Source organism: Oreochromis niloticus, linkage group LG7 (genome assembly GCF_001858045.2).
Source record: "Oreochromis niloticus isolate F11D_XX linkage group LG7, O_niloticus_UMD_NMBU, whole genome shotgun sequence".
Lineage (NCBI taxonomy): Eukaryota > Metazoa > Chordata > Actinopteri > Cichliformes > Cichlidae > Oreochromis > Oreochromis niloticus.
Window position 1 is genome coordinate 47,080,756 of NC_031972.2, and position 13,085 is coordinate 47,093,840.

Below are 13,085 nucleotides of genomic sequence, written 5' to 3' on the forward strand. Positions count from 1 at the left end.
CCGTCCTCCATCTCTCCCGTGGCTCACTCTGTTGTTTTGGAGTTGGTTTCAGGTCCAGAACACGCAGCGTGAGGTGAGGGGAGGAGGCGGTGAGAGAGCCAGGAAGGCAGACAGGAACTTGAGAGGAAGCCATAGAAAGTCAGGTGGTAGTCTAAGTACGTGTTAAGACTTGGTGTGAGAGCATATGTGCTAGTAATTATACCTCTGAGACTGCGGCACTTGATGAGTATTTGGGAATCTGAATCACAATAAAAAAGTGATTCAGATTCAGTATGACAACATATTTGAAACACATTTGAGACTTTTTTTTTTCCCCCTGCGAGTCATTGAATCATAAAAAAAATCTAGTCTCGGGCAACCACTGAGTCGGCTAGCCCCAGTCCTCTTGGTTGTCTGGATTGATGGACGGTCAATTCTAGCAGCGGGGGATAATCACAGCGTGTCAGCCTCCACCGATCCAAACTCTTATCTCTGTCTGCCCACTGCCAGCATGCCGCAAATGACCACAGGGACACACATTTTCTCTTTATTGTTCCAAAAACCCCAAGGGAGAGAATGTGTTTTTACCTACTGAATGCAGCCTTTGCAGCCCTGTGTGACTGTATCCTCCACTGGATGAACACATTCACCTGGTGTGCACCTTCGCCACACGGGCACTTGCCTCGCAGTTTTGGAAGTGAATGCACTTATCTCAAGGCAGTGCTGTCAAAAGTTTTTTTTCTTTTTTTTTTCTTTCATTTTTACCTGCTGACTTTTCAGAGGAATTATGCACTGTCTGAAGTGGCTGACGATAAGCCTTTTCGTTTCCGGTCTGAATCTTCCATTGTAACACGTCAGTGGTATCAGTTTGAACTCTGGCATTGTCCCACGGCACTATGAGGCACTTTTTAAAAATCTTTTAAAGTCCCCCTGCCTTCACCATCAAGCATGATCAAATAAGATTATCTCTCCTGAGTGTTTATCACAACAATGGACTTGAACGAAAGTCCTTTTTCTCGCATCCGCCCTGCCGCCCGAAGGTCTTTTGAGGGGTTATTTTTCCCCAAGCGAGCGGTGCTAATTGTGGCCTAATGGCAAGCTGTTATAGCTTAGAGTGGTAAAAAGCAGTCAGTTGGTGAGGCTTGCTCCCTTTCCTGTGCAGGCTGATTACGCTGTCTAGTTAATGCACCCTCCTTAGATACAAATGGAGGGTGGTTATTGCATCAGGAGAGACAGTCAGCCTGTCAAAATCGCCCTCTCTAACAGACAAGAGAGGGAGATAAAGAGAGATGGAAAGGAGTGAGAGAGAAAATATTCTGGAGAGCCAATTTCACTGAGGGGATAGAAGCGTGGTAGTGCAATTATGAAATATAGCTTTCTGTTTCAATAATGACCTTTTTCTCTGCAGGCTATATATAGACCAGTGTAAATGATTTAGAGAGTGATCTACACTGTCCTATACGTGATGACCTATGGATCCCTGCAGAGAGTTCAGACAGTTTCTGGTGAAAGGTTCAGTCATGCTGGCACTAAGTTCAGCGGAAATTGAAGCAAGAAGGCAGTCAAAGGCTATAGACACGCCTTCTTTTAGTTGTTGCCCTTGTGTTGCCGTTAGTCACTTCCAGTTTCCTGCACTTGGTATGTATGTGTGGGAGTTAACGCCTGTGTGTTTCTGCTGGAATTCCACAGAAAGAAACAGTGTCGCTGTCATGTGGGTTGTTTTTCTTTTTTTGTCATAATTAATCACCAGGGCATCACATGATTGTTTCAGCCCAAGTTTCATTTGAAAAAAAAACAAAAACGGTGCCCCTTAGGACAACTTCTGTTTCAAGTCACAAATAAAAGCCCAGTGAAACAAGTCCTCAGCGCTGTGCAAAACACCCACACTGGCTGCTTTGCTGCGTGCTGTGCATCTGTCTGGATAGATACTCAGAGGTGTTACAAACCAGCTACTCCAACAGTAGCTATGTCAAAGTTGGGGGAGAAAAATGGGGTCACGAACTGATCTGGCTGTAGTGGATTGGTAAGGGACTGTGTACCAGAAAACAGATGCTTCTGTAAAAACAATAAGCTGTTTATGCTTAATCAATAGAAGCTGTTGCAGTGAATAGAAAAACTCTGAATAGAAACAAGTTTGTGTAACTATAAGCATATTAAAGATTATTTGTCTTAAAGTCTGCTTTGTACCAAGCAGAAGTACACTCCTGAAAAGCCTTCCTACATCGCATTTACACAAAAATGAAGTCTTGGGCTCAATTATAGACGAAGAAAAGATCCATTTAGGCTTGGAACAAATTGTCTGTAGATTATATTTGATTATTAATCAATTTATTCCTTACGTATCCTAATGCATTTTCTGGTGATAAGCCTTTTAAGTCCTTATTTTGAAACCTATGATAACATGTTAATGGTCAGGATGAATTCTGGTGTCCCATTGCATGATAACGCTTCTTTCTTTTTTTTTATTACCCATCAGCCCGGCGCCGGGCCCATTTTACAAGCGCTCTTTAAATGACTGTAACTCCATTACCGTTTCTGCTAGAGACAAAATCCAAATGGTTTCGCAAAGAAGAGAAGATCAGCTTTAAAGGGACATTCTGCGTTTCACGGTAGCACAAAGGCTTCACAGGGCACTGCTGACTGAACACAGAAAAAATCAACTCCGCCTAGATGTTACCATGTGCGCTTCACATTACCATAACTCCTCAACCATTTTCGGGTAGAGAGAACATTCAAATAGTTCCTGAAAGATGAGAATTATTTTGTAATTTTAACAGCAAAAGTTACAAAGTAATTCCTGGCAGCCTGCATGATACTTGGGTGATAAAGGGATAAGGTGCCTATCTGAAGGTCATAGCAGGCACATACCTCATGAATGTATATGAATTTATATCATGGTACACTGCCAGATTTACTTTAGTATGAATATCCTTTTGCCAGCCACTTTATTAAGTATACTTGTTCAAATGCTTGTTAATGGAAATATCTAATAAATCATATGGCAGCAACTTGGCATATAGACATGGTCAAGACAACCTGCTGAAGCTCAGACGGAGCATCGGAATAGGGTTGGCATGGTTGTTGGTGCCAGATGGGCTGATCTGAGCACATCAGAAACTGCTGATATACTGGGATTTTCCCACAACCATTTTGACGGTTTACATGAAATAGTCCAAAAAGAGAAAATATCCAGTGAGCAGCAGTTCTCATGGCAAAAATGCTTTGTTGATGCCAGAGGTCAAGGGAAAATGGGCAGACTGTTTTGAACTGATAGGAAGGCAACAGTAACAACCAAAGTATGCATAAGAGTATCTCTGTATGCACAACATGTTGAATCTTGAAGCGTATGGGCTACAGCAGCAGAAGACCACACCAGGTGACACTCCATTCGGGTGAGAACAGGAGACTGAGACTATAGTTTGTATGGGTTCATCAAAACTGGGCAATAGAAGATTGGAAAAACGTTGCCTGGTCTGACGAGTATGCACTTCTATGTGAAACTCATATGGTAGATTCAGAAGCTGAGATAAACACCATGAAAGCATAGATCCGTCCTGCCTTGTATGTGTACCTTTAGGGCCCCTAGGAACAACTGAGGTTTGCTTAAATGCCACAGCATGATTGAGTATAATTGCTCTTGATGTCCAATCCTTTATGACAACAGTGCACCAGCAGGATAACATGCCATGCTACAAAGCTCAAATCATCTCAACTTTCTGTTTTTTGAACATGACATTGAGTTCTTGTAGTTCATTGTCCTCATTATTCATCAAATCTCAATTCAGTAGAGCACTTTTGGGATGTGCTGGAGCCGAGGATTTGCGTCATGGATGTACGGCTGACACATCCACAGCAACTGCACAATGCTGTTGTGTAAAAATGGAAATCTGAAAGGAATGTTTCCAGCACCTTGTTGAACCCATGCCACAAAGACTTGAGGCAGTTCTAGAGGCATTGGTATACTTAATATTTACATAAACACAAAGTTTGGATTTACACAGTTTGATTTATACGCACTCATATGTACCACAGCACTATACCATGAGTTAGGGAAAATCCCCTGTTGTGCCAGTGTATAGCCATACCTGACTCTATTCTCATATTATAATGATTGCAAGCTAAAACGTGCCTGGATGCAGCACCAGCAGACAGCATCATAACACAGCTACTGATGCTTCATGAGCAGTGAATCACCACTGAGCCCTGTGAAGTGACTAAAGATCTGCCAATACAGGGAGGATCGAGGGTAGGACAAAGAAGACACAACTCTGTGGCTACCACACAGCTGCATCTGATCAATACCTTGTTGGGAGGTTGTAAAGGAAGTAATGAGGTAGTGCATAAGCTGTCAGTCAGTATGTTTTTGTTAGGTTCTTATGATCGTCTGATGTGAGTGAGCACCTAATAACTAGGCAGGCTGGTTGAATGTAGAGCACCTTTGACATCTTCTAACATCTGGCTGTCTTCCAGTAATCTCTTTTCATTTTTCCCACCTCATTGAGAACTAGGCAAGCAATGCTATCGCTGGACCATTTACTGAGTATGATCCAACATCTGTCTTGCTCATGTCTCTTGTTTTGGCATTAAACCTCCCCCCCTTCCCTTGTCTCGTCTCCGTCTTTCACCCCCTCTGGTAGCCGTCACAGCCGCTGAACGATTTCCTCTCACTGGGAGGCTCCTCCGAGTCACTGTGGCAGTGTCAGATGAGGCTCCTATTTAAGCTCATTAAATGTTTCCAAGAGAATAGGAAATCAATGGTGCATACCGTTGCGCGAGAACTTTTCTCTTAATTTAATTTCCCCTCCCCCTTATCTGTTTGCACATCTCTCTCTCTCTTTCTTTTTCTCCTATCATTCACGCTTGTTCTTTCCAGCTTGTCGTTCTCCTTTAAGCCGTGGAGGTGGGCAAGGTGGGGAGGAGGGAGAGCAGAAACGGTTGCCTTCAGAAACTATTTCGGACTTGTATCTGTGACAGGCACCGTGGTGTGAGGCTGTCCAGACTTTTCAGTGTTGTTTAGCGCGCTCGCCGCACGAAGCACAATCAGCCTGAAAGTTTTGCGCACAGTGACCCGACCTGGGGTTTTTAAGCTTTGCTTTCAGGCTGTGCTGTTAAAGGAACAGGTTGCAACCAACCAGAGCAGAATGTTGCATTGAAAACATGTGGCGCAGTGACGCGTGGCTCGAGATGACCCCCGCCCCTCCCGGTTTAAAAATCCTCCCACCTCACGCTTGCCTCCTTCCTATTTTGAGTTTTATTCGTCATCTCATCTATTTTGTCCATCTGTTTATTTTGCCTGTAACAAGTTTTTCTTCAATTTAGGCAGGCAAATTAATGTGTGTGTGCACGCTTGTAAATCCTTGTGAGTACATGTCTGGCAGGGCTTTGTGCCGTTTGAAACTATGCCTGCGGGCTGGGCCCACACCTTCTCTGGATCTCCTGTAATTGCTCTTTTGGGGCCTTGTCTCTGGCTCTGAGCCCGTCTCCATCACTCTCTCTCTCTCACTCTTTCTCCCTTGCTCTTTGGCCTCTTCCCTTTTTTTTTTTTTTGCCCTCAGTTCCACTTTTCTCCCCCTGCATGGCTCATTATGGCTGATCCCCACCTGCCCAATCTGGGAATTGTCTGCCTGCACACACGCACGCATGCACACACACAAACACACGCACAACCACACAGCAACTCAGCAGTTTTTAGAGCTGCCTGTCGCTTCGCTGGTTTGTGTGCTATCTGCTATAAAACAGCTTTGCTAATACTGTTTGGCCAAGAAGTGGAAACAATAGTGCTGTCACATTTTTTTTCCTCTTCTTCTCTTGGTGAAAACAGACAGTTTCTCGTCTTTGCTGTGGCTGTCAGAGCACCATTTTTCATAAAGCCCTGGCCCTTCAACCTTAGCGTCTGCTTTTGTATACCGTAGCCTAAACCACATGCTCCTAACCACAGGCCTCTTCCATTTCCATTTCAGCCCTCCCTTCAGCCTGTCACCCAGCAGCCCCTCCATGCCTGTTCCCAGGCTAGGGGGCTTACTTTGAAGGATAATGGATGTGGCCAGTTGCAGCTGCTCAGCAGCAGGGCACTATCATAGGAGTTATCTAAGGGCCTGAGAGTGGCCGGTGATGAATGGCTGGGAGCTCTGTGTCTCCAACGATCAATAAGCCACTAGCACCCAGATGAGCTAGATGCCCCTTCACTCTCCGCTTCCCCCTCTATCTACACATATATCTCCTGCTCATAATCTCCCACTATGTTTTGTGAACTTTTCCCTCCAATTCATGGCTTGAATTGGGCCATTGATCTTTTATCCTTGGCTTGTTTTAAATAAAGGGCCAGTATCTTCTCTCCACCCAAGCATGCAAGCTCTCCGACAGCAGTTATTGCTACACTAGCGGCAAAGCTCACAAACATTACTTTAGACTGATCGAAGGCCCGTAATCTGAGAGGGAAAGCAGAGAAAATGAAGGGGAGCGTGTGTGAAGCTGCTGTCCCGCCCCCACCCAATCTGTAGCACTGCTGTGGTTTTCTTTGCAAGGCTGATGCAAACAGAGGTCCCATGTGGATGTACACATTTGTAATGCAGGCAAACACAAACACACCCGCATACACCAAACAGTCTTTCTGTCAGGGCTCATTGAGCACAACCTGTCCCAAAGCACCTCAGAAAGCCTCATCCACCCTCTCTGAATTGTCTCAGTGTTGTGCGCACACTTATGCGATGCCTCTTCAGACCATCAAAGTGTGTAAATTTTTATTTCCACTGCAGAACAACAGGTGTGCCATAGTTACTGTCTGTGTTAGTTTTTGAGCTTCTTTTTTTCATTTTTTCCCCCACATTGCTGGTGAGAGATTTGCAATGAAAAGAGACAACTGGAAATCTCTCTCTCTTTGTCTTTCTTTTTCTCACCTCCGGGGACTTTGAATAGTCTGTATCCTCTCTTTCTTCTTCTAACACTACGCTCTCCTTCTCTCCTCGAACTCCAATCTTTCCTCTGATTTGCTGTTGTCTCTGTCACAAAGAGCAGATTCTCAACTTGGTAATTGCATGTCTGCTCACCACCACACCTGTTGCTGTCATGTCAGTAGTGTGGGAAAGAGGGGGAGAGCTGCACCCTCTGGCCTCTATAGACCTGACTCTCTACCCCACCATCACCACCTTTGTTGCAGGTGTAAGCCCACAGGGACATGGGAGTGTGATTCGGCCAATGTGTACACGTGTGGTATGGTGTGCTCTGATTGTGTTTATCTGTAACCTTGAGCATCACCTCTAGGTGTGCGTGTTTGTGCAAATGCATGTGTGTATCTCCTCAAACCTGGCCCCTGCTGACAGTTTACTCTCTCACCTGCTAATCCTCTCCACCTCCTCTCCTCTCTCCCTTTATCCAGAGCCCAGGCCCTTAATGAAGCTGGGGGTCAGCGGTGGTGTGCGGCTAATTGGCCAAGTTTGCCCGGGGCTCCGGCAGCCTGTGATTGAAGTGTCCAGCAAGCACCGACTGTGCAGTCACCGCTGCACCCTACTCTGTTTTGCTTCAACAGCCAAGACGCTCGCTGCACCCCTGTCGGCCTCTCCCTAGTGAGTAGCACCCGAGGTCATTTTATTTTCTCACTGCACAATACTCCTTTCCAGTCTCCTACGCTCTTGTGCTAATTTTGTGCAAAGAAGATTTCTTTGCCTATTTTATGGATCACTGGCTCTGCAATGTTATAACTTGTACTGTGGAATGTTTAGATAAAGATTTAAGTTTCTGTCTCTGTGTCCTATGCCTCTGTATTTTTTTAAAATTATTATTATTATTACTAGACTTTCATTCCCACACTTTATCCCAGCATTTTCTTGGCTTGCGTGACCCTCACACTCTTTGTCCTCATTTGCCACAGTGGGATTTAGGCAATTACCACGGTCCCCCATTGGCTAGCAGCCTGAAGAAAGAAAAAAAAAAATCCTCCAGGCCCAGCTCTGGCCAAGCTGTAGCTCAGTGTTCTGAGTTAACAGGAGGGGATGGAGTAAAGGAATGGAGGTATTTCTAATTAGCTGAACCTCCTACTTCTCTTCGTTAAGGCCTTCCTGACTCCCGGTTGTTTGGCTGTCAATAGCAGAGGTAGAATAGCAGAGGTAGGAAGTGGTAGCGAGCTCAATGGTAAAGTCTGAGCAGACAGGAGGTACAGGACACAGAGAAGGCATTAAGGCAACGACTCTGCTACCCAGCAGGCAGTTGTCCATCTCACCTGGGAGATATGCAGGCAGTGCTTAGCCACAGTACACCATTGAAAATAGCTTTTCTTTCTTGTCGTGCTTATAGAAGCGGAACATTGCTGACCAGTAAATGGTTAACGCTGCATGTTTGTGTCAGGAAACAATGGTCCAATTATAAGTCAAGTCTTAGCCTACTAGTTGGGAGAAGTTCTAGTCTGTCAAAACTTTATTTGCACACCAGTAGGTTTCTGTGCTTGTTTATTAAGGAATGCAAGTGATTAGATCTGCTCCGAGGCTTCATTACATGTAGCTCCCCAGTAATTATCTAAACTCACAATAGTTTTGTGTAGACAGCTGTAAAAACTAAATGTTTTCACATTTAATTTAAGCACAGAAAAAGGACCGTTGTTACCACTCGTCTGATGATGTGAACGAAAGGGTGAGCAATATGAACATGTGATCTCATGAGGCATATTTCATCACTTCTTCTGAAACCGTTCCTGCATTTACTTTAAATCCCAAAGCTGCCACCAAGCCTCGGGACTTGCAGGTTTCTTAGGGTGTTACACTTGTCCATCTGTGGAGTGCTTAACGTGACAGATGACTCCATTTCTCACTCATCTTCTCCCTAATCAGCTGTTTTTTTTCTTAGGTCATAATTCTTGTGCTCCACTTTCCCTTGCAGCATGCCTGCCAGCCTACCCGCTGGTGTTAAAGATAAACAAAATATGGCTCATTTGAAATATAGGCTACCCCAGGTGGTTGTTTGGCCTGTGCTGAATGATTAGAACTTTGGTGGAGCTATGGCTTTCATCAAAGTGCTACAGTGGTGACTCCAAATTGATCACATTAAACAGGCACACTTCTCTGTTTTTTAATTTTTCTTTGCTGTTTTGCGTTTTGATCCTTTGTTGTTGACTCAGTTTGTCTCACATCCCAAAAGATGGCGTGAATGTTATGGTAATGACATGCTTTTTGGTATCCATGAGGATTAGGAGGTGCCAGTCATTTCTTCCATGAGGCTTTGCCTTGTCACAACCCTGGAGCAAAGACATACTTGGGGGATGAATGAATTAGGATGCACTTGAGCAATCTCTCTATTTTTTTTTTGTTGTCTTTTGCAATGTTGTGGGTGGGTCCCATAGTTTTTTTTTCTCCCTTGTGTGTCACTGCCCCTCCCCCCCTTTTTTTTCCTTCTGCATTAAATTTTGATACTTTGAACGTTACTAAACTAGTTTTTCACTCTTAGCTTTGCATGCTTGATTTGCTCCTTTCATTTACCGTGTAAAATGTGCTGTTTTTGAAGTATAATAACAAAAATAAGTAAACAAGACCATTTAACTTGTAGTAATACATTTGACACGTAATATTTCAAAGAGGAGGCTCATAGAAGATATTGTTTTCTAAAAAGGCTCCACGTTTGTTTAGAATATTGCTGATGGCGATACCCAAGCCCTGGCACTTTTGAAGTTGGTTCAGGTTAATCAAGTGAGGAGAAAGCTGTCCGACATCAAAAGTCCTTTCTATGATACTCAAAATGACTCTGAGTTTAAGTATGCATCCCCAGAAATGAGAGTGAATAATTCATTTGTCATGCTAAATCAAAGTGATGATCCTAACTTTAATGCCTGTGATCTATTGAAATTGTCACAGTGGTTTGTCAGATGACAATGTTTCATGTAATCTGAAGCCAGCTACTATGATTAGGTCATAGCAGGGTAAAAATCTTCAGGCCTCTGCTGTCAGCACAGAGAACAGTCATTCCTGCTTTGTTTTCTCTGCAGTAGCAAATGTATGATGCAGGTCGAGCCTTTAGAAAATTTTCATTACCCAAAAAAAAAAAGTGACAGCATTGCAGGTGTATACTAACGCCTTTTACGCTGCGCAAAAATGGTTTAAAAAGCCTGCTAACGTGCTCCAGGCATCACCAGAAGCCAACATACCCCCTCATCACCAGCCTAGGCTTGGTTTTCTCCACGGAAAATGGCAAATGTCATGTCCTTGTGGTACAAAAATAATATAAAATACCTTCTCCCTGACTCATCACTCCTGCCCCTCCTCCTGCAAGTTCGCCCCAACTCCAACATGGTACTGCAGCCCTCCATTTCCATCGCCTCCTGTGAATATCCAAGCTGTCGAGGCTGACTGGGCTGAGCGTTTTCTTGCCAGGGCACAGTTGGACCAGATCCGGCCTCCGGGCCACATATACCGCACCACTCCAGCCCCTGCAAACAAGGCCTGCCCTGTGCAGCTGTCATCTAAATGCTAAGCGCTTTGGATCGCCACGGCCGATTCCTTTTGTACATACTTACTTGTTTTTTTTGTTCAGTTTCTTTGTGACTACTTGCTTTCTTGGAACACGATAGCTTTACATTTTTTACAGCTTGCTGAGCATGAACTTCTATTTGTGTTCATTTTGTGAAAAATACCGAATTTCAACAAGAGTGGGAGTATTTTTCTTTTTTAATAACAAGGTATACAGTTGCAGAAATCTGTATAGATGCTGCAGATGCTCTTTGTCTATTTTAAGGATTGTGAGCTTTTACTCAAAAGCGGGTTTTTAAGCAACAGACTGTTATCTTTCAGATGGTTGTATATGACCTAATCATTGCATCTGCATCCTCTGGAGGATTAAAAAATGCTGTTGTCAGGCTTTATATATGTATTGTGAACCAAGCCCATTTTAAGGGGAGGCGAGTTGAGAGACAGATTCCAGATGAGCCTCTCAAACAGTTTCATGTCAAATCCACAGACATACAAATCTCCACAATGATCTGCCAAGTTTCTGCTGAATTCACTGGAGCAGGAATAGCAGAATTTCACACCCCAGCCCTGAGCCCCCGCTCCCCTCCTCTCAGCCATCACTGGGCGCTGCTTGGCAGCAGAGGGTGATGGGAAACATCTGTGAAATTTACTCTGTGTGTGTGGATGGTTGAATACACTCACCAGATAAAGAATTTTGTTTTTATGTTGGGTTTTTTTCTTTTTTTGAGACAGCTTTTGTATAGCATCAGGTGAGCACTTTTTTTTTTTTTTTTTTTTTTTTTTTAAACACAAACCTCACAGTGGAATAAATGTAGATACAACAGGCAAGCTGTTTCAGTAGTTAAAAGGCTCAAGGGATAATCTTTTAGAATTGTTCAGATAAGCGAGCAGGAGCAAGTGAGGAAAAGAAGAGACGGTTATGCACTTCCTTCGCAGCTAAATTACTTCCTGTGGATGACAAAAAGGAAGGAAAGGCAGCCCCCTATTGGCTTCATTTTCTATTTTTACACAGCTTTCAATACTAATGATGCTGTGTTTGCACGCTGACTAGTATATTATCTAGAAAAAAAAGAAAGAAAGAAAGAAAAAAAACTCTGAGAGAATGATTCAGCTGATCCTCTGGATGCTCCTCTGCAGCTGCCAGCGATGTGACTGCTCAGAGTCACTGAAGTCTCTTTTATTTGGGTGTGCTGTGCTATATAAATAATGAAATGGAGCCCGTAATTGGTGGTTCTTGGTAATTAGGACCAAGCTGTCAGCTAGCGAAGTTGCCTCAGTCTGATGGCGCTGTAGCTAGGGCAGTAATTACTATTATCTTTGGGGGCTGTTGACACAACAGTAATCCCATCGCCTTGTAAGGATAGTGGGGCTTATGTTTTCTGTCCCTTTTATAAGAGGTCTGTCCGTAATAATGCCACAGACTCAAATTTTCAGGTATCTGCATTAAGGCCTGTCAACACCAAACCATGGGTGCTAATGGAGAGGAAGACCTCTCTCCTTAAGTTTCCTGTTTGGTGACTATGTGTGAAGAGCTTGTCCATATTTTCATTAGTCAAACAGTTTGACTTTTCCCTTCGAGCGGTGTGACGCCCAACCATAAACAGCATTATCAACCATCTCAGCAGGTTTTCTAATACCCCTGTAATCCTGTCATTTCATTCATGGATACCGCTGGGGTTATACCGGGCTTGGAGCGTATCTGCCCGCCTGTCTCTGCTCCTCTGTGTGAGAGATTGGATTCCCTAACTCCCCCTCCTGCTTCGTCTTGCCACACACAAACACCCATGTTCGTGCCCCAATGTTCGCTCGTCTCTTGTCATATCCTCACAGTGTAAATGGGCTGGTCAAACACGATGAGATATATAGGGTACAGGGCAATGGCAATAACGTGCCATGTGTGTAGGGTTTTTTTCCCTAGTAGCGGATAATAACTTGCCCTTGCTAAAGTGAAGTTCTGTTCATCTGACTCGAGACTTACAAGCACAGCATTTACCACATGAGATGAAGAGAGTGAATGTCTTAAAAAAGTGTGTGGGGGGGGTTACCCAGGTGACATTTCCTTTTCCCTGCCGTGTTATAAACTAATGAACCTGCTGGAGACTTACATTGACTATATGCAAGAAAGGGTGGAGTGTGATTATTGCGTGAGTGGAAAAGAGCAGTGAGGGTGAGCAAAGGGCAGAGGAGCTGCTGTTTCCGTGTATACAGTAACACGCAAATTGCGTCGTGTCTGAATTAAACATGTGGCACCTCATTGCTTGAGGCATGATGGACATTCAAACATATTGCAAGGCAGAGAAAATGGCTTTTTAAGTAGGCTATTTATGGCGAAGATATTGTATTCATTTCTTTATAATAAAACATCCATTACAGTCTGAGTGAATGGCGTGGGGAGGTGAGGCCGGCAGAGTGCAGCTCAATGTAATAACAACTGTGCGTCTGCTCTAAATGAGCCAAGGAAAAGAGCGGGTTCCTGTAGATATTAGTTTCCTTTGTAGGGGTGCTCAGATCTGGTGATATGCTTCACGAGGAGTAATAAAGAAATATATCTGTTTTTATTGTGCCCTGGCGACAGAGTTATGTTTAGAGCTAGTATAAAGAGCTGGTACATGGCGCAAAATGATATTATGGCCCATTAGGTGGGGGCCTGAGCTAAGC

At 43.9% G+C, this 13,085-nt stretch overlaps 1 protein-coding gene across 1 annotated transcript in view; it reads left to right on the plus strand.

Annotated features, from left to right (window-relative positions):
* The window catches only part of LOC100711829 (plexin-B2), a 132,718-nt gene that overhangs the window by 19,686 nt on the left and 99,947 nt on the right, over positions 1 to 13,085 (plus strand). The window contains exon 2 of the mRNA XM_019361763.2: positions 7,355 to 7,541. The gene's annotated coding sequence lies outside the window, so the exon portion shown is untranslated. The remainder of the gene's footprint in view (positions 1 to 7,354; positions 7,542 to 13,085) is intronic.